The sequence below is a fragment of the Caretta caretta genome, chromosome 16 (assembly GCF_965140235.1).
Source record: "Caretta caretta isolate rCarCar2 chromosome 16, rCarCar1.hap1, whole genome shotgun sequence".
NCBI classification, from domain to species: Eukaryota; Metazoa; Chordata; order Testudines; family Cheloniidae; genus Caretta; species Caretta caretta.
Window position 1 is genome coordinate 20,439,393 of NC_134221.1, and position 22,516 is coordinate 20,461,908.

Sequence of the window (22,516 nt, forward strand, 5' to 3'; positions counted from 1 at the left end):
GTGCAGGGACAGAGATGGAAGGTGTCGGCCACGGAAGCAGAAAGGAGAAGGCTGTAAAGGTGTCATGGAAGGCCCCTGGATCAGGTGGGCAGCATGTCTCACATGTAGAGGGGATGGGCATGGCGAGTGCTGGAGGAGAGGGCTCATCTGTCTGTGGACAAGGTTTGGACAATCCAAACTCCCTGCACCCAGGGATTTAAATCCCTCCAGGACCAGCTCAGCCCTTCTTCCTTCCTCAAGTTGTTTCACTGAGTTCCATGCAATGTACCAAGGGCTAGATCCTGAACTCCTTAGACAGGTGGAAGTTACTGGGGCTATTGGTGGAGTAAGAGTGTTAGAATCTGGCCCTTTGTGTGGCTATTGCAGGAGGGACCTCAAAACCAGCATCCCTATCTGCTCTGTGTGGGCTTTCCAGATCCCATGGCACTTTTTCTAAGAGTTATACCTTGCCCTGCTGCGTCCCCATTCGCTCAGGGTTATGCAGGAAGCAAGGCATGAGTTAGCTGCTGTTCTCCATTCCAGATGTGGGTTTTTCCCCTGGAACTGAATGCATATGTGGCCATAATAATCTTCCTCTGCAGACTCTTTGCACAGAACTGCGGAGAACAATGGGGACTCCAGAATGTAGCCCCGGACTTGCCAATCATTTTGCGATCAGCCATTGCAGAGGGGACATGTTGGCCAACTGCTCTGCAAACATCTGTTGCACTAGTGCTTGCAAACCTGCAAGACAAGGTGAACTCTGTCAACCAAAGGGAAGGGCTGACTCCAGTGCCTAGAGTACCATAGAGACAAATGTAATCACACACAACTGGAGTGGCATGGGATCCAATGCCCTGAAGTTTCCCATGGGTGCTTTTCTCAAGGGGATGAAAAATCTCTCTTTGCCTCAGGCCACTTTGTAGTTCTCACACAGGTAGATGAAAGTGTTGAACTCAGGGATGGCCAGCCAAATTCTGCGCTTGCTCACACTCATGCAAATCCTGAGTGACTCCGCGGGTATCAACTGAGGTACTCCATATTCGCAAAGGAGTGGGAATGACAACGGAAGCTGGCCTTGAGATCCAGCAGTTATGTGCCCCCACTCTAGAAAGCTAACGGATGACATTGTGTTAAGGGGAGCAATGACAAGAACCTAACTTCTCAGCCCCAAATCTGCACCGCAGCAAATGAGAGTCAGATGAATATAGGAAGAGTATGAAGTGACTCCTACCTATAACTTTAAATTAAAAAAGCAATGTACTGTTTATTGGTTCTTCCAAGTGTCTCTGCAGCGGTAGGCTCATAAAGATCATATTATAGTACAAGCCATTATGCAAAGAGTTTACTATATATACATTTCTAAACGCTGCAGCAAACAGCAGCCTTCTTACAAGCAGAGAAGGATAACTGGTTCGTTTAAGGTAACAAATGATCCTTGATTTGATTTTAAATGCAATGACAGCAAAATTTATTTCTTATTTAATCACTTTCCTGAGCTGTTGAGGATGTGATGGTATTAAACTGCACAATGCAGTATATGACTACTGAATCAGTTGAAATAGGCATAAGAATATATTATGTTTATAGGGTAGAAAAAGATTGTACAGCAATGCATATAACTAAAATGGGTATTTTTGTCATTTATACAGTAGCTTATATCATTATTTCTTCCTGCTTCCAATTTTTCAGTAATAAAAATACAGGGGATGTGATTCTCTTTGCATTACAGACAAACCATCTTGATTCTTTATTAAATATTTTTATTAATCTGAAGTACCACAAAGCTTTTGAACAGATAAATCAGGCTCTGAATAGTCATTTCCTCTCTGCTATGGCTCTATAAAGTGGATTCATTTATGAGTGCGCAATACCAGGAAAGAAGGCTTCCATATTCATGACTATGCTCCCCTGTGTTCTTTTTTTATACCCCTGTGCACTGTACTAACGAGATAGTTGTTCCCCAAAATAATACAGGTCTTGGTAATCTGTTCCATAATCCCTTCCTGCTTTTGTGTCCAGTTTAATTAGGAATTACTGTATAGATATCATTGAAACAGTCCTTACTTTGAGAATGCAGTTGCTTTTTATAGGCTTCCATGGCTAGAAATATTGCTCTGTCTTTCAGTGCAGCAATCCCGAGTACTGATGGGATTGAAAAACCTTTGTCTTCTGACTGAGCATCAAAGACAGTCTAATCTACATAGCCTTGCGCTGCAAAGGAGCCTTGGTAATGCAGCGCCGTATCCTGCACTGATTTTCACACCCTCACTACTTCAGTGGGGCAAAGAGGTAAGTAAGTCAGCACTGAAATGGCCCTTCAGGGACGTGTTAATGCTGGAGTCATTCCAGTAGGGACTACAGCCCCATTCAGTTCCACCGTGGGCTGTGTTGTACTCAACTGTATATTTCATAAGCAGAAAGACAGCCAATAAAGGGTCCCTCATCATCTGGAAGGATGTTTTCTTCAGGCCGCCGGTCCCATCTCTATAGCCCGGCCCCATGGTGGGTAGCACTCAGGTATTTTATTAGAGATGATCCGAAGCGTTTGTGCAGGATTCCGAGACGTTGACACAGAGTGGGTGAGTAGGTGCAGTGTGTTTCCACAGAATCATGTGCAGCGGAGATGCGAAACATTCATGGGCTCAGCTAATCCATCCACCTAGGCAGTGCAGGATTGTTCCCACTGTTATTTTCTTTCCTGCTGTGTGCAGGTTGGACGGTGACTGCAGTAATTTGCAGATGGATTTATTTGCAGATAAATCACTTGTATCCTGCTGTAGGGGATACAGGGGAACCTTCCCAATGAATATTTTTTGAAAATATCTGCCTTGTAGTGCCATTTGGTAAATTCCAAAGGCACAGTGTTCAGAAACAGCGTCATAAAGGGGGTAAAAAATCTGTCTCCCTGGGAGGCATGGCTTAGCAGTATCCAGGGAGAGATATGAAGTCCATCTGAAGTAGGAAATTCACACCCCTTGCCAGCAGTCTCCTCAGTTTGAACACTAAGGGCTAAAACAAACTTCAGGTAAGGGTAACAGTGACTCTCAGAAAGGAATTTGCCTTTGAGCATAGCTTTAAATGACCCAAGCAATGGATCTTTCACCACTTTCATTGGTGTACAACTATTCAGCCCAATACCACTCAGCATTAGGACACTTCCTCTGATGCTCACCCTAAATTCTGCATGTGTCACTACTAATTTCCTGCTAAGGGCATTGGACGTAGTTTTGCTATCCGGGTCCCTTTAAGAACCATGCAGAAGGCAGTTAATCTTACGAACATTACTTAGCATAAAAGAGACTGTATTTTGGTGGAAGTTTTAGGCTCCATTGTCCTGATCTCATTTCCCTTTCACATTGCCCTCTGCCTTTGCTTGTTCTTACCAGCCACACCCATGTCATAGGTTCACCATATTTCCATGAGTTGTCTCCTAAATTACAAGGCTACCAAGGGAGGCGAGCTGGGCAAAATATTTTGGATGAATATTTTATTCACTGAAAAATGCTGTTGCAGGTCAATGAAAACTATTCGTGAATCTGGGTTGAATTTCACTGAAGAGTTTCCACTGAAAAAATTGGGAGAAAGTATTTAAAACATTTAAAAAAAATCTTGACTTTTCATTTTGAAATGAGATTTCATTTCAAAATTTAGCTAGATTTTCTTTTTAAGAAAAAAAAACAAAATAAAGGGTAAATAAACATCTGAAACGAATTAAAAAATAGTTTTGGGTCAAATGAAACATTTTGTTTGTCCCAAAATAATTTTTTTTTTGGATTGGCCACAGAATTGAAAAATCAGTGAAAATTTACTCAGTTCTATTCGGGAGTTCTTTCAATGAAAGTTTAACCGAGCAGCACGCAGCCTTTAACAGCTGATGAGTCATTAGTCATCAAAGAAAGCTGCAGAGAGCCACAAAATAATTAAACCTATTTAAAATACAGCCAGGTGTGTAAACAAGTTTATTCTATTTTAACAGTTAATGCCCAAATCAAATGGACTAAATGAGGGTTACAGTAGAAGCGGTGTTATTTAGGCTCCTTGGGAGACCTGGCATTTTGGAGTATGGCTCTGTTAATGTTTACACAAACCACTAATCTGTCTGGTTTCTTTTCACTTGCTGTTTTTCCCCTGAGGCAGCTGCCATATTGACATCCATGTCAGAAAGGCTCAGAACTTATTGGTTTTGCTTCATAACGGGTGCAAATGCTCCTTGCTGACTTGTGAAGGTTTCTGCTATCTCTGCACCAAGGGGATTTGAGTTCAACTTATAATTTTAATGCAGCAGCTGACTAACATGTGTTTGCTTTTCAGAAACAAGAATTGCAGAGTTCAGCTAAAGACAGCATTCCTCGGGGAACTCTCGACTGCAACTGATGTGGTGGCCATCCCCTCTTACCAAGTGTGATAAGCTCAGCCAGTCTAAGGTTTTGTCTTCACTGCCACTTTATTGGCAAAACTTTAGTAGTTCAGGGATGTTAAAAAACTACACGCCCCAAACGACAAAAGTTTTACCAACGAAAAGCGCCAGCGTGACGAGCGCTTTGTCGGCAGGAGCGCTCTCCTGCCGGCAAAGCCGCTGCCGCTCATGGAGGGTGGCATCTTTTTGTCGGCAGGAGAGTGCCTTTTAGTGGCATGGCTGTAGCTAAAAACCTTGCTGTGTAGCCATAAGCCTAAGATCCCAAAGCTGCACCCTGTTACTTGTATTGCATGGGGCCTTTTGCAATGAACCTGAAATTATGCAACATAATTTAGCGTAACACCCCCGGTCCTTGGTGGGTAGGATCAAACCTGGGACCTCTGGAGCTGAGTGCATGAGCCTCTACTGCATGAGCTAAAAGCCAGCTGAGTATTACCTAAGGCTGGAGAGCAGACTCCTCTCTCTCTCCCTCGCCCTCTCCCCCCACCCACCCAGTGGTCTCGGTGCCACTAGATGGGACGGAACACCACACCCACAAGGTGTATGGGTTACATTAGCACCTAGAACTTCATGCCTCTCCATATAGAAGAGTGCTGGAAAATATGCTTGTGTCGTGGATTTAGCCATATGACTCTATTTCTGTTCACTGCACCTTTACATTTCTACTGTCTGCAGAAAACCATTCGGTTTTCGTGCAGCACCTAGCGTAATGGGGTCCCAGTCCATGACTGGTGCTCCTAGGTGCTCCCACAATACAAATTAATAATAATAATATTGTGTTCAGATGCCACCGACTACAGAGGAGTCACACATGGTGCAGTCTCTTACAGAGAACTCCTGTTCACTCTTAATTTGCTTTTCTCTTAACATAAAATAAAGGGGAATATAGACAAGAAAGCATCTGGCTGGCAAAACATAACAGGCCAGCTCCACAGCTGATTTAAACTGGCATCTTTCCACTGATTTAGTTAGCGTTTTGCTGATCTCACACCAGCTGCAGCTCAAAACCAGCATCTTCCAGTTTCAACTAACGGTGTGTAGAGGTGAAAAGGGCTTGAACTGACTTCTGCTGGTTCAAGTTTGGCGAGAAAGCCCAAAACTAGACATATTCTGCAGCCATATTCTGATAACACCCTTGAGAAGCACCTTACTCCAGGAAGGGTTCCATTGATTTCAGGCAGGAGGAAGGTACTAAGAGGCTACATATAGCACAAGATCAAGAACCATTGGTTGAAAATCACTGGGTTTGTTACAGAAAGGAAACAGTGCTATGCTATGGTGCATCTTCATGTGTGTTGTGGGAGAAGCATTCAGCATGGGGGAGATAACTGATAGCAAATAAATATACATTCTGCCACCATAAAATCACAGCTGTCCCCAGACATTAATTTTTCTCTGGTTTTAGTGCTGGTGTAAAGCTAAATTATGATGCTTGTCAGCATTAACACTAATGTTCATCTCCGTCCTCCCAATCAAAAGCACGTCAGCCAATGGTTCTGCTTTATTGGTTGGTGAGACCCAAGAGAATAGAACATAAGGAGGAGAGTTGGATCAACCCATATATTTTTAAAATCATGGGAGAAAAAAGGTTCTTAGCCATGTAATTGTAGAATGCTACTTTGTCTCTTATAGCCTGGTGTCTATTGGAAGCATTGGTACCTATATTTCTACTGGTAATGAATTCCCATCCATTGTACGGAAATAGGTATGTCCGCTGAAGCAATGTGAACATTGTTTATGCTGGCTGTTTTCCCAAAGCAACATTGTAACCATCCTTGAATACTCATAAGTGGATGAACTGAGCAGCATGATGTTTCTGTACATCAGAGGTAAGCATGGCCACCTCCAGCCTAGAGATACGTTTACAGTCCCTTTCATTCCAAGCTTTCAAAGCGCTTTGCAAACATCAATCAACGGGAGAGTCATCTCCCCACAGAAAGGCGGGTGAGCATCATTATCCCCATTTTACAGATGGGAAAACAGAGGCACAATGAAATTAAGGCTCAGATTTTTCAAATTTCCCTCTAACTCTGGTGCCTCAACTCTTGGGTGCCCAACTTTAGATACTGAGGTTCTGATTTGCACAGGCGCTGAGCAGCCACAGCTCCCACTGACTTCAGCTGGAGCTATAGGGGCTCATTCCCTGTTAGTATTTAGATGTGTTTGTTAGCCTGAGATAGAATTTTGGGTTTGATTTTTGATATATTTATATCCTTACTAATATGTGTGAACAAAGACCCAGGGAGTTGCTTCTGCCTAACCAGATGGGCTTTATAGCACAATGAGAAGAGATAAGGAAGTGAGTTAAAGTCTTGCTAGGTATGGTGGGAGTTTAATGTATAAGCATGCACCTGAAGACGGTCTCAACTCCTGTCTCAAGGCAAGGTCAAGCAACAAGTTGGGAGGTGCAAAGGGGGATGGAGGGGAGGCATAAGAAACCCCAAAAAGCCAGAGAAAAGATGACCCTGGCCGGCACATAACCTCACTCCTTACCCCTCCCATGAGGCACAAAAGAGGTGATGCTGAAGCCCCCAGGCTCACGACTCTCCGAAAGGGAACATGACCATAAATTATAAGGGGTGGGGCCGGGGGCGGGCACTACAGGTATGAATATGCCTGCTAAGAAAGAAGAGGGGGACAGGGAAAGCTCTGAGGCATGCAGAGCTATGGACATGCTTGCTTGATAACCCCGATAAATGTCACAGTACCTGCACTTCAGACTCTGGTTCTGCTTTCTGCCTGTGTGACAAGAACCAAGGGAGGGCGAGGGGAAAGCCCTAACATTGCCCCCCCCCTGAAAATCAGCCCCTAGTTTTCTACAATAAGTTACACTCCTGGGTTGTTGAAGTTGTGTGCACCGCACTCCAGTGGAGGGCAGGCTGTGCAACCCACTGGGTTTCCACCCATCGAATGGAGAAACTTTTGTCCACTCCTCTAAGGGTTCCATATGATTTCCACTGGCAGGTGTGGCTTTGAAGAGATGCTCAGCACATTCTTCCCCCCCTTCCCAGTCATTGCTGTTCCTGTCTGGTCCGTGCTGTACAAGGGAGGTGGCAGCTGCTTTCAGAGAGAGCCCTTCCTTCAGCCCTCTCTCGGTGGCTGTAGGGACTACTTGCTACTGCTGGGATAGACCCAAGAAAGAATTTAGCCCACTGTATGAAAGGCAACGGGAGATCTTTGGATGAAAGATGCTGCTCTTAAGGAAAATTGTTATGAGTGTAAAGTGCCCTCCATTCCTTTTTCAGGACAAAAAATGCAATTAAACATCTTTGGAAAGGACCAAAAGCATTTTCTACCTTTTCAAAATAACATTCAAGGAAATCGGCAGCTAGCGATTGTAATTGAGATGGATGAAAAGGCATCTGACTTCCCCCAAAGCATTTCAAGCAACGTACTTGAGAAGAATATGAAGTGCTGCTGCTCTCTAAAGATCGCCACACTGTGGCTCAATTATTAATGACTAGGAACAATTTCATATTTAATCTACAGACTATTAATTACACCGCAGAAGAGCAACACACCATCCTGAAAGCCCCTCTCACAAACTGAATAATTTAGTGATGCCCCATATTTTAATCTGATGTCAAGGAAGACAGTGACACATCCCCTTCTGTGAACAAACTGATGGCATTTTGGACGGAGATGAATGTCCCAAAGGTAAACGGGTTTGAGGATTTCAAAAGATTCTCAAGAGCTGGTGGTGCCCAGTTCCCAGGTGAGCTCTGGCTTCAAAACAGCTAATTTTTAACTGGTCTCTTGAAGTGGATCTCAAAGCTTTCATCAGGAGTCATAGATGGACTCTTGGGTTATCGAGTCATTTCCTCTTGGCCAGCACAGGAGAAGCTCTCCGATGGCAGAGATTGGAGCAGATTTGTTTATATCCGTGGTACTGGGTTAGTTTATGCCAGCGGGGAATTTAGCCAAGTCCGTTCCTGATGCTGTGTATGAGTCAAGTGATAGGCTAGGGAGACTGTTCTGCAGGTTGATTTAGTGAAGGAAAAGACCCAGTGAGCCCAAACTGGTGAGGTGCTCCATGTCTCCCTTGCAAAGCCATGAATATCCTCAGTTCCCATTGAAGTCAATGGGGAATTGAGGCTGCTCAGTATCTTGCAGAAGCTGTTGCGTGTCTAGCAGGGCTCAGGGCCATTGCTGGCTGGCAATCCAGAGAGTGGAGCCCTGGGTGTGCACTGCCAAGTGGGAGATCTGGATTCAAATGGTGGCCATGTGGCTTTGCTCCCAGACCAGCAGGCAGGAGGTGCTGTACAAGGTCTAAACCTGCTGTTCTCACACTGCGATCCCAGGACATCTTGTGGGTGGTCTGCAGAGAGCTGGTCACATAATACTGGCTCTCCTCCTTGCTTCCAGCTCCTGAATCATACCGATGGACAGCTAAAAACATGCCAAATGCTCCCCCAGCATGGCTTCTCTGTGAGAGCAATGGCTGCCATCACCACCGGGACGGCAGGCAGTCACCAGTGTGTGTGTGTGTGTGGGGGGGTGGTCTGAGCTATCACTTCTACGAGCTTATGAAGCCACTGACTCCTGCTTCCACTCTGCCCATGGCCTCCTCCGTCTGGGGGTTTGGATCGCCTACCCATCCGCATCTCCCTCCAGCCAATGCTGCCCCTGCTCACCCCCATCCCTGGTTCTCCAAACCTGTCTTCACCGGCGTGCCCGCAGGTCACTCCTGTCTGGCACTGGGGAGCTGGGCCAACTGCTCTTCTGTTCAACTCTGTTCATTCTGTTGCTGTACCCACCCTTCCCACCCTGTGTGTCTGATTTGTCCCCCTGTCTGTCAGGTAGATGGGAGCTCCCTGCAGTCGGGATGGTTTTTGTTACATGACTGTGCAGCACCCTGATCCTTGACAGGGGTTCCTCGGTGCTCCCCCAAGTAACAACCTATAGACTAGGCTGCCTAGTAAAGACCCACTTGGCCCACACATCATGTTTCCCCCGTGGGTTTGACAGCTGCCTGTGGCTGGCAGCCTGAAAAGAGACTGCAGCAGGGAGGTGGGGGAAGGGTGCTAAGTATCTCTCCTTGCTGTCAGCTAAAGAGAGAGCGAGAACAACCCCCTCAGTGATCTGCAGCAGGTCAACAGCTTGGCAAAGCACCAGCTGTACAGGGTGTTCCAGCTGAGCGGAGCTGTATTTATATGCAGAGAGGCTACTGGAGTAGTGAGAGCCAGGGCTGAGTGTGCACAAGCAGGCTTTGCTCACCTCATCTCAACAGCCGGCATGGGGCTGCTCTTTTGGTAGCCTGAGACGGACAAAGCCAATCTAGGTAGCGTGGTGCATTTGCAATAAACAGCAAAACCGGGGCTGTGGGGGTGGGGGTGTCTGTGTTGCTTTGATCAGTGCTGTCCCTAGAGCTGATTCAAGCACCCGTTGGGCATTGCAAAGACTGGGCCTCACTCTAGCTTAGGTTGTAGCTCTCAGAACGACAGCCCAGTTCCGGAGGTCACAGAGTCAGAGAGTTTAAGGCCAACTAGGCTGAGCTCCTGTATATCACAGGCCACCACCCCCATCCAGCACCCGCATGCTAACCCCAACAACTAGAATGAGACCCAAGTATCACAGCCCACAGGAGACTAGCCTATGATGTGCCACAGGCCGAGAAGAGGAGGAGCCGAGGGGCACCAGGGAGCCTGAGACCCCAGCAATGGCAGAGAAATGATGAAGTGAGAGAGACCCAGATAATCCTGGCTAGTGGCCCCCCCCCACTCTCGCACTGCAGTAGAAGGCGAAAAACCCACAAGGTCCCTGCTAATCTGACCGGGTGGGGGAGGGGGGAATATTCCTGCCCAACCCACCTAGGGCGATCAGACCCTGTGCTTATGACCAAGAGCCAGGCAACCTAGTGCCTGAGAGAGAGACTGCTCAGGGCCATCTTAGAGTCCTGGCCCACCCCATCCAATGGCCCATCTCCAGCCATGGGTGGGCATCTTTGATGCTTCAGAGGAAGGAGATAAAAAAAAATCCCTCCCTACACAGCGGTGGGGTGGGGGTGGGGGGTGCGGGGTAGAGCCCTTCCTGACACTGCAGGTGGCCGGCTGAAACCCTTACTCAGACCTCACTTTCCTTGTACCCAGTATGGTGCAGGCCTTCCCTCACAGCACCCCTCCTCCCCAAAACAAGAGGCAATGTTTACCCTGCCTCTGCACACTCATCCCCTCTCCCTTGGAGTGCTAGTCTCCTCCCTGCCAGTACTGGGGGAGAGGCCTGGTCAGGATGGGGTGGAGACCTTATTGCATGAGCTTCCCTGCGTCCGCTGGCATCTCTGAACAGCAGCTGTGTGGACTCCCTCCCACCCTGGTCAGCCCAGCCTTAGTGAGGTCGCTGCAGAGCTCCCACGTGCCCCATGCTGGTAAGACCAGAGGGCTGGGCACCCTTTAGGGCTGGGCAAATGGGAGTGTTACCTGAGCAGAGGCTTTTGGTGTAATCTGATTGGTCTCCTTGTCCAGGTTCTGTGTGTGCTGTGTAAATACCTACAGCTGTTTGTTTTTTTACAGATGTTTACTTGTCCGCTATTAGCGTTAAGCTCGCTGATCACTATTATGGTGATTCTAGGGATGATCATTAAAACGTGCAATGGGCTGTTTAATAATAATGCGTAGAGCGTGCAGTTTGCTTCACATTATGGGGAAGTTTAAGCAGAAGCCCAATTAAGCCCCTGAATATTCCCAGTTATGCAAACTATTAGGCAAACTACAGGCTCCCCTGGAGCCTGGCATTCTGCAAGCAAGCCACTGCTATCCTGAAGCCAAATGAAAATCCTATTGTGCTGGTGCTGTTCATATTTCATGCTCTTGTTTCCAACAATTAAATTGTGACATTTTGCCAGACATTATGAGGAAATGAAACCACATCCTTTACCAGCAGAGAGAATTCCAATGATCCCTTGTGGCTCCTAGATACTGTGGTGATGGTCACAATACAAACTGCAGTTGACTGGATTAGGTAAAATGATGGAGATGGTGGGAGGGGCGTTTACATAACAATTGAAAGCTTTTTTTTTGTTTGTTTCTTTTTTTTTTCTCCAGATATAAATCATTGCATCAGATCCTCAGCTGGTGGAAATCAGTGTAGTTCCACTGAAGTCAGTAGAGCTAAGCTCATTTACACCAGGTCAGAATCTAGCCCAAAATGTATTTTCTCCTGATCTTTAAAAGCAAAATGTTTAATACCAACACTTCTGACTTACATTACTGTACAAACACTGAGGACCTGGTTCTGCCATCCTTCCTCACCTTGAGTAGGTGCTAACTCCATGAATAGCTCATTGACTGCTAATTTGTCCTACCAGTCCCCACACTCTAAGTTCCTGTGAGCTAAGGTTATTAATCCATTTGGGGTTTTTTCTTTCTCTTTCAGGTGAATTTGATGCTGGTGAAAAATAACAGAGTGGTAGCTCTGGAGTGAGAATTTCTCTGTAGCCAAAGTCAATGTACAGCCTAGGCAGCAGCTGTGCAAGCTTTACTGTGCTACCTTGCATGGCCTGGATGGAGGAAAACCCCTAAGTAGGTGAGAGGGGTGTCGCAACTCTCTGACCCATTGAATCTGTGGCCTCTCTGCTGAGACAGTTGGACTGGTGGAGCATGGTGATGCAGATACACGTCTACAGGCAAGGTCTGAAAACCACAAAGCCCATGTTGCTGAGCAGCCGCCAGACGGAAATAACGTTTGGTCCCAACCATCCTGTACTAGATGGCAGCTGGCGAGACAGAAGGGAAAGTGCCCATCTGCTGGTCACCGTCCTCTGTGCTATCCAGCCTCCTTTCTAACCCTTGTGTTTCCACATGCAACACTGGGTGCTGGAGTGGAAAGGTTGGAATTCAAGCAACATCCTCCAGCACTTTGTATTTCCCCTTTTAAGCCTGAAATGTCTGGGGCCTGAATCTGATCTCACTTGCAAGGCAAGAGTAATCCATGGCAGTCAGCAAGATTCATACAGTCACAGAATTTAAGGGCACAAGGCCACAAGGGACTAACTGACCATTTAGTCTGACCTCCTGCGTAGCACGGGCCCCCAACACCTGCACACTAAAGCCAATTGTAACAGGTAGTCCCATGCTTCTGCTGATCACAATGAAGTGAACCTTCTCCAAGCACAAAAAAAAAGTGTTTAGGTATGGCACATGGGGTGTTACAGAGGGCCCAGACTCCAAGGCATGGGCTTGCAAAGGCTGCCTGATTGCCCTTGCCTGTTTTTAAGTAGATGCCAGCTGTTCTTTAAACAATCTCTTCCTAAGGTAATAAGGCACACTGCTGAAAAGAGATTCTCTCGGATGAAAAGGGCAGAAATTGATATAAAATTATCTGTATTGCCTGGAATTCTGACTAGATAAAACCATATGTGGCGAAAACAAGCTTGTTTAAAAAAGAAATGACTATTTGGTCACTGCTTAAAAGTTGGTACTTAGACATTCCATGAATTTTAAAATAAAGACATCATGAGATTTGAACATTCTTTGACTACACACAAACTGCAGTATCTAATACCTTCCTTGCCCATTAAAGAGCTGTGCTGGAAAGCAGAGCATGTTAAGTATTATACTGATAGAGTAGTTAGTTAAATAGGATAATAGAACTGTGTTTGTAAGGGTTGGAGTCAAGGTATAGAGACCACACATAAACAAGGCCATTACCAACCACGGTAAGCAGAGAGAGAGAATTTCATGGATATCTCCACAAAAGGCTTTGTATATTTATAACAACCCTGCACAATGGTTTGGAACACAGTCAGAGGGCTTTCAGAATGATTCTGGGAGTTAAATATCACTGCATAAATATGTCTTACATCACTTTGGAATCAGCCATAAACCCAGCTTCTAGGGGCTCTGACCCAAAGTGAGGCTGGAGCCTAGAGCCCTGCACCCCTTCATTGATTAATGATGGCAAACATTTTTAGGCAGAGCACAATGAAGGCAAATAGAAAACGGTTTTGAGACACTGGGGTGTAAAAATAATTGTATGATCATCATGCTGATTCTTTATTTGTATGATGCTAGCACACACAGGTCATGTGTGACCCCATTGTGCTGAGCACTACGCAAAGTTATACAACTAGAGCTGCTTGGAAATTTTCTCATGGAATGTTTTTCCCTGGGAAAATGCTATTTCATCAAAACCAAATTTTTCCATGGGATTTTCAATGAAATTTCATTTCGGAATAAAAAGTGTTTTGATAAGACTGAAGCAGAACATGTTGAACGCAGTCAAATGGAATACTCATTTTCAAAGGACATTTGTTTGGAAATTAATTTTTTTATATTGTTACTTATGTTGTTGTTTTTAAAAGTCTGAACTGGACAAAAAAAATGGTTTTGATTTTGTTTAAATGGAATATCTCGACGGGCCCAAAATGAGATTATTTTTCAAAGATCTTCTTTCGTGAGACATTTTGATTTGATTTTGGTTCTTGTTCCAGTTTGGAATGGAAACAAATGTTGAACCATTGGGATGTCCCGGGGGACAGAAATTCCAAGTTTTGACCAACTCTCCTCACAACATCTGTAATGATATCTCAGACACATAGGAGCTAGATCCTCAGTGGGATTTATACCAGCTGAGGATTTGGGTCACAAGAATCTCTCAGAAGGAACCATTCTGATCATCTGGTCCAACCTACTACATCACACAGGCCAGAGAATCTCACCCAGTGGTTCCCTCATCAAGCCTCTAAGATTCTTGGTGGATTCTTTTCTATCTGAGGGCTCCCTGCCTCCTCCATGTGCAAACAGAGCCACAAACTGAAACGAACATGGCTTTTGTGTGTGTGTAAGTTTCAGTCTACTCTTCTCTGGCAGGTGGAGGAGAAAAGCAGAGAGGGTAGAGGAGCAAGAGAGGCTGGGCAGAGGAGCTTATTCTTTAGCATGTAGGAGAGCAGCAAACAGAGGGATGCAAATGTCAGGAACCTCCATGGCTGGAAATCACATAGAAGGAGTGAATTGGTGAGTCAACTCTCTTGATATTACCAAATGAAGATCAACCGCTAGTGGAAACATGCTCTGCTTCCCAAGCTGAGATGTAAAGTTAAGAGCAAATGAAATTCATGTCCCTTCCCTATGTTGTAGATGATGAAGATGACAAAAAAGACAGACTTTTCCAGATGGTTTGAAATGTAAATCAAAAATGGAGAAATTAATCTGGGCACTTTCCACTCACCCATGTGTCTTTAACATACTAACCCCACAGCCAAATGGTTCCTGCAAGACTCAAGACAGCTACAGGGTATAAATAAAGTTCACAGCCAATCAATGGAGGCTGCTGATACCTGAAGGCAGGTAGAGTCTCCTTCATGATAGGGAGCAGACAGGACTCAGCAGTAATGAATATAGAGTAGACTCCTTCTTAAGGCTGCTGGACCCAGGCAGATCCTGTGGTTCTCTCTGATTCCTTTTGTTACAACACAGGGTCACTGAGAAGTCATATAAGAAACTGCTGACTACATGACAGCAGCGTACAAAGATGCTGCTCAGATCCAATGTACCAATAGTTCCTATGATTCAAAACAGCCTAGTCAGAGCAACCCTGCATGCCCTGAGAGCCACCTCTGCAAGGAATTCAGACTCTGTGTAAAGTAATTGCAAGAGATCACCATCCAAAGCATATTGATTGCTTTAATTTCAATAAATAGGTATTTTGTATTTACAAAAACTTTACTCTGCAACTGCTGCAAAATCCGAAATGAAGCGATACAGCAGTGCGGCACTATCCATAATAAAATGCTAATTGCAATTCATAAATTATATTGGGCTGCACAGGACTATTGAGGAGCCCTGAATGAAATGTAGTGTTCAATTTATCCTATGCATGCTGCCAACTATGCTGCCAGCCTCCTCCATGTCCCCCTGTGTTATTTTGTCATTTCTGTACTATCACCAATTTATCACAAAGGCAACTGAACCCTGCGATGTCCACCCCCCAGGTGACTGTGTCCTCGCTACTCTATGACTTCTAAATTAAATTGTCAAAACATATTATGGAGAAAAATATTGTGAAGGGAAAGTTCTTTACCCCTTTATCCCATCGGAGGAGTGAATCTGTTTGATTGGTGGAAGACAAATCTGCTTCATTATCCTTTCCACTAGCATATTTCTTCACTCAAAGCCATCAGGAAAGATACTCAGTGCTGAAGTCTTGAAATAAATGATGATCTTCCTGCAGTAGGTGTGTATGCCACAGAGACACTTGGCAATGGGTCCTCTGTTCTTTGCAAACAACTTTCACCTCAGACCTGCCAAACTCACTCCACCAAACACATATCTTGCAGGGTATTTATCCATAAGGGGTATCATGTGAGGTGATTACAGAAAGCTCATAACTTGTCAAGACTCATAATCATACTAAGACGTGTGTATGGGAAATATTTAAGGAACAGTGTGTTTATAGTCAAGGTATGTTTTCTGGACTTGGAGTTGAAGGTCATGGCCCAGTCATGCCACGGGGAGCTGTCACTCTGCCCTGTCTGGCCCATGATGCAATATTAGGTTCAATTGCTTAGCCTCTTTCAATACTAACACATTGAATGGGAAACCATCAGAGGCCACGACAGAGTCGAAACCGCTTAAAGGTAAAATAGAAACTGCAGCAAGACAGGGTTCACCCTGTCTGCGAATAGAAACAATAGCCTGTTTCAATATCACAGAGTGAGGGGAAGGATGTTCTGGGTCCATTCGCTGAGGAAACCCTCCGTGGGGAGCAGGGGTGAGATGGGACATTCATGGATGCTTGGATTCTGGGTTGTCTGAAATCAGCCAGCTCTACAAAAGACTGAACTTCAGGGGAAAATCAGTTGTATTAGATAGGAAAGGAGCCACTGATAAGTGTAGACCCAGATTCATGTTCTATGTTTTGTTTTGTATTGTATCCAGATGTTTCCACCATTCTCCCCTCTTTCTAGTTATTTCTTTATTACTTTTTAAATAAATCTACTTTACCTTTACCATAGGTGCTCACAAGTGATGTGTAGTTCACAGGATTGGGGGCTTAGGGTGAAACTGGTAAATTGAGGCACACTGCACCTTCAGAGACAAAGGCTCTGGAAGTTCTGTGAGTAGTCAGTGACAAGTGCTGGGTATCCCAGGGGAGTGATTCAAAGAGATTCAGGGGTTGGGGTGCACCTATTGTTAACCTGGCAAGGCAAGGAAAAGGCTGGCCTAGCCCAGAAGAGTGTGCTTGAGTGGCTGAAGGGCTGTCAGTGTCAGGGACCTAATGCTGAGCTACCACAAGCAACACTCCCTCTTGCTGGAGGTGGGCGGGGGTGGGAGGTAACCAGACATATCACAGTTCTGGGTACCCTGAGAACCATCACAGTGTGTGTGCGTGCGCACTTAATCAGGGCACGAGAAAGGGGCCAATTCTCACCCATGCACAGACTCACTGTAAGCCCCTCGATGGGAATGCCTCGCACATGGGGGAGTCCCCAGCTGGTTCCTACACTGCCCTTCTTGGAGCACCTGGAACAGAGGGTATGTCAGGGAAAGAGAGCAGCCACAGCAAATGCACTCTAGGTATCCTCAGCCAGTGTGTCATCTCTAGGGGACCAGAAGCAGTTTGCAGATGTTAGAGCAGCCTTAATGCTGCTCTGACTTGCACTTGGCACCATGAAGAGAATAAAGGAGGCATAACCAACTCCCTGACAGCTCCTCTCCTCTCTGTTGGGACCATCGTAAGGTAACATCAGAGAATCTGTCCCAAGATATGTAGTGATTATGGCCTGGATACCCACTGAGAAACACATGGCATAGCTCTAGAGGGACTTGCAAAGGTGGGTGGTCTTTGCACTCCCCTCTGTATATTTCTGGTCCCTTGGTGTAATTTAGAGCAGCCCCCATGCCAAATCCGAGTCACATTAAATCAACGGGAGCTCTGCAACCTTATTTGGTGAGACTAGTATTTGGCCCAGTCTCTAAAATCAAGGAGATTCTTGCTGCTGGAAGCAATCACCAAAAAAAAATTGAGCCAGAAACATAAAATGGCAGATATGGATTCTCAAAGGAAAAAAGACTTTGGTTTCCACCTTTCATCATTCACACATTTGGTCTTTAAGTTTGGCGTATTGGTAATAAAAAGCAGGTAACACACTATGCACTGTTTGGCTTTGGATGATATTAACATAATAAACAGATTATGTATTTATTCCGCTACAGGGCAAATAAAGCAGGTAATGTCCCTCCTTTAAACAGACTATTTTTAAATGCTCACAGTTCTTTAGCCTTTATGATGCATTACCCATCAGTAGCCAAATTGCCCTGTATTTGCAACTTTATGGGCACATTTTATCAAACAAACAGGGGCTGCACTCAAAGCATGGAAATAAACCATTCAGCTTCAGTTTGGCATATAATATTCATGTGCAAAAAATGGCCAGAAAAAATCCTTTTCTCTGCTGCAGTTCCACACTCCTCTCCAAACCACCTCAGCCCTTGTGGAGAAGGGGCTGTGTTCACTTGAAGTTGTTTGATATGAGAGGTTGTTCTAGGATAAATGTTGTTAAGCGAAATTGTATGATGGAGTATGTTGATGGACAAAACCTAGAAGAACATATGTTGGAGGGTGCCCGGAGACACAGGCTCAGAGTTTGGGATGCAAACTCCATCCCAGTTCTCATTTGGCACTTTGGGGAGTTGAATTTGGAGGGTGGTCGGAAGGCTCCCGAGCAGAGAGGGAGCAGGATCACAGAGGGGGTTAGGGAGCTAAACTGTGATCAGGAACGGAAGCCCGGCCAGGCTTTCCCTTTAGGAGAAGGAAGTAGAAGAGTCGCTGCTCACGACTGTTATGTTTAATCTGGTTAAATACAAGTTTAGCCATTTTTAAACCCAGAAGACAGAGGCATAGTAAATCAGTAACATTTTCAAGAGAGCTGCAGGGTCACCAGAACATAAGAACAACCATACTGGGTCAGACCAAAGGTCCATCTAGCCCAGTGTCCTGTCTTCCGACAGTGGCCAATGCCAGGTGCTTCAGAGGGAATGAACAGAACAGATAATCATCAAGTGATCCATGCCCCATCGCCCATTCCCAGCTTTGGGCCCTTGAAATACAGTTAGGAAAAGCAGCCAGAATCACCCGATATCCACAGGAAAGTGTCCTGACAGGAAGTTTAGAAGGCTAAACAACTGTACTAGTGACCCAGAGACACCAGTGTTGAAAAAGGTGTGTGCCAAGGAAGGGGTGGGTCATCACAGTCCAGCACCAAGGGCTGCTGACAACCTATGGTCGTGCCAAAGTCTACACAGCTTAGACTGGCGTAGAGCTCACTGCTGAATTTAGCCCATTGTGGCAATCGCCTGAATGTTTCATTGGTTTTAAACATCACCTAACTAAATATACTGATTCCTTCTGGCTTAGGTGAGAGGAGCTGCGAGGACCTCAGCTAGCTGCATTGTTCATTCAGAAGCCAAATGTTCATCTTTTCCCAGGACTGTGGAACCCATACATGTCCCACTGAAGAAATAATAATAGTAATGATAATAAAAGTATGGCTGCTGGTTCCTTTGGGGAGGAAGACTGACAGTGTTGCTGGCAACCACCACAGGCCTGGCAAAGGCTGAGCCACAGCAGCAGCTGTGCACAGACGTGTAATTGCGGGAATGCTTTATGTTAGTAGAAAGTAGGTGTGAAGGGTCCCAGGCTAACGGAAGAACATCAAGGTGCCTGGGAAGCCAAGGGCTAATCTGCTGCCCACTGAAGTCAATGGGAAAGCGGAGACTGACTTCAGTCGGAATTGGATCAAGGCCCAAATGTGCTGTGATGAGTAAACTGCTAAGGGTGGGGGAGTGGGGCATGTGTTTCAGCACCTTGGAGAGGAGGCAGTGAGACATACACAAAACTACAAACTACCCCCGCCTCCTCCTCACACCCCTAAAAAGAACATATACATGAGCCCCTTCTGCTAAGAACTGCCCAGGTAAAAGCACCAGGCTGAACCACAAGCAAAACCACAAAGTGCTTTTGTATCTATTATTATTTGGTTATTTGGCTTGTATCGATGAGCAGAGATAATCTCTAATGAGAAAGGATTTCTGGAACTGTCAGCCAAGGGCATCATGAGTGAAGGGCGGTTAGCCTGGGTATGGGAAGAGGGATATAATACTGCAATGTCACAGCCCTTCCTTTCTTTTAATTTTAGTTCCCTTTTGTTATTCCATTAATAATGGAGGGGATCCCTGACAACAGATGTGAAGGGAAAACCAGCAGGACATTCAAATAGCTCATAGGGTAAAGCAATGGTCTTTTTTATGAGAAGACAATCTAATCATCAGCTGGAAGGCTCTTGCAGTCTCTCCCCAGAGTTGATGGTAGGTGGCAGGGGATCATCAAAGAGAAATTTGCTCCCTCTTGTGGTCTGTTAAGCCGAGCTCTCAGAGGCTTTAGGTTGGTACAAGATGCATTTGTTTAATTTGACTTTGTGACTAGGGCTAATAGCTGGGTGGGTATTTATTGTCTTGAAGGACATGACAGTAGTGAGGAACAAACAACTAGTTAATTTTGGTTGCCAATCACTTTTATTTTAATTTCTATAAATTTACCCACATATTTTCATTATGCATGTGATACAGAATACAGTAGAACCCCTATTTTATGAACTAACTGGGGACTGAGGAGTTCACAAAATTTAAAACTTCATAAAATTGAACATCTCCAAATTACAGCAGGTAGGATACGTACATTGCACGATGATGCACTACGTTAGACACTTCAAGATTCTACCATGGAAAAAGGTACTATGTAAGTGCTGCATGTATTATTTTTTTTATAATTGTATTTATTTATGATGATGATCTTGAGATGGGAGTCAGGCAGAGTGAAGATGGAATAAAAACAGTGTAAGGACTGCTTTGGCCATAATCTTTTCAAGACAAGACCATATCATCCTAAATATACACCACTTGTTTAGCACTCTGATTTTTGCTACAATAACCTTCACCCTACTAGGTATATATTCTGACTCTCGGGGACATGGTGGGGCAGGCTGATTGTAGCAAAATTGTCTTAAAAAGAAATAATTAATAATGATGAATAATAAAATCCCTAGCTCTTAGTGCATTTCATCAGGCGAGCTGAAAGAACTGGTACAGGTTTGGTGTGCAATCGGAAATGGGGTGCACCACAGCCAGTAGCCATGTGTATGTGTACAACTGGGGCGATACAATGGGCCTTTCAAAATCATTGACAAATTTTGACCAGACTCCTCACCTTGAGAAATAAACGTTCAGTGCATGAACCCACCGAGCCACTAGGAGTGTTTGGATTTATTTTTTCCAGAAAGCTTCATCTGCCTGTCAACCACACTTTATATTTCCAGTAATCCTTCCTTCCTTTTCAAAAAATCCTAAATACAGTTTATTGTCTCCCCCCAATGGCCAAATTGAAAACTTCCTGTAAAGTCCCACAACTTCCAGGGGTTTGTAGAAATAGGTGCCCAAATGTTCATAAAATACCTAGTTACCTATACATAAGGGTTTTTTTAAAACAGGAAACCGATGTGCCTACAGAAATGGAAGAACACAAAAATAATATCCAGTATTTCTCAGGTTTCAGAGTAACAGCCGTGTTAGTCTGTATTCGCAAAAAGAAAAGGAGGACTTGTGGCACCGTAGAGACTAACCAATTTATTTGAGCATGAGCTTTCGTGCTTAGTCGCTAAGGTGCCACAAGTACTCCTTTTTAGTATTTCACAGTGTTTCAAAGCTACTTTGAAAGTCTTTTGCCCATCTCTGGGAATATCATAGTGCAAATGTAAGGTATAATTAACAATAATTTCAAAAGGAAATAATTGACTGGACTTTTCCTACGTTTGTCTTATACTCCTCATCTTTTTATTTTTTCATTTAATAACCTACATGTGTTTCTAATTGTCTTTTCTTCTTAAATTGGTCTGGTGTCAATTGATTTAAGGTAACATTTTTTCAAGGTGTATTTATTTATTTATTTATTTTCAAGGTTTATTATTTATCCATGTAGTTCCTTAAAACTGCTTAGATGTGTTTAGAGCATAATTTAGCTCAATTTAGCATAATTTTTTCACCATCTGGAAAATGTTATTTTTTGTTTATCTAATCCATCATCTATCTGCCTATCCAGGCATTTATATTGAGCTCATTACCTAAGTACAGGTTATTTTGTTCTGGGAGTCTGTAAGAACCAAAACTTCAGAAAATATATGGTAATTGAGTAATAAAAAGGAAGGGTGGTGTTTGTACATTTATAACATCTAACTGCTATACATAATCCACAGATCACAACATCCTCCATCCTTCAGAAAGGACGATAAATATTGTGTCTACATAAGGTACCTTTACACCCCCATTACTGTAATATCTTAGTGTGTATATCTTAGTGCCTCAGTCCTTACAACAGCCCTGTGAGGCTTGGAAGTATTGTTCTATTTGCAGGTGAGGACCAGAGGCACAAAGAGACTAAGTGAGCTGCCTGGATCACAAACAAAGTACATGATGGAGCAGGGAATTCAATCGTACCCTCCAAAGTCTCAGGCTAGAGCCCTAGCTACTGAACTACCTTTCCTCTCTGTCTGTCCATTCTACAGAGGGGGAAACAGAGGCACAAACAGGTTAAATTATTTGTTCTGAAAGTACATAAATTCGTTTATCACCTTCATTACAAAACATTGTCAAGTACAATTCTCCTAAAATGACATCTTCTCTTTTGTTCCTACATCAACAAGAGGGAGACTAGAAGACGCAAAGGGCTGAGTGTCTGACACCTAGGTCCCGGCTTTGAACCCAGCCCATTAGTGGTAGGGCGGATGCCTGTGAGATGTTTTGTAGTTGTGAGAGAAAAAACGCAGAGAGAGCTAGAATAGATAGAGTACAGTGGGTTGTTTCCGAACCAGGACTACAATTCCCATAATGACAGGTTTCAGAGTAGCAGCCCTGTTAGTCTGTATTTGCAAAAAGAAAAGGAGTACTTGTGGCACCTAAGCGACTAACCAATTTATTTGAGCATAAGCTTTGGTGAGCTGTAGCTCACTTCATCAGATGCATTCTCCCATAATGCACTTGTGGTTTGTTTTTCTAACAGAGACTACTACTCCCACAATGCACTTGGGCTTTTTTTCGGGGCTAAGACTACAATGCCCATAATGCTCTTAAG

At 44.5% G+C, this 22,516-nt stretch overlaps 1 long non-coding RNA gene across 3 annotated transcripts in view; it reads left to right on the forward strand.

Annotated features, from left to right (window-relative positions):
• LOC125623636 (uncharacterized) overlaps positions 1–16,272 on the forward strand; it is a 58,296-nt gene extending 42,024 nt beyond the window's left edge. For 2 of the 3 annotated variants that reach the window (XR_007353065.2, XR_007353067.2), the window contains 5 exons: positions 2,108–2,271; positions 4,294–4,406; positions 6,105–6,228; positions 7,645–8,114; positions 11,771–16,272. This is a non-coding gene — a long non-coding RNA (uncharacterized LOC125623636). Of the gene's footprint in view, positions 1–2,107; positions 2,272–4,293; positions 4,407–6,031; positions 6,229–7,644; positions 8,115–11,770 lie in introns of all 3 variants that reach the window. The other variant, XR_007353066.2, reaches the window with a different exon arrangement.
• The last annotated feature ends 6,244 nt before the right edge of the window (positions 16,273–22,516 follow it).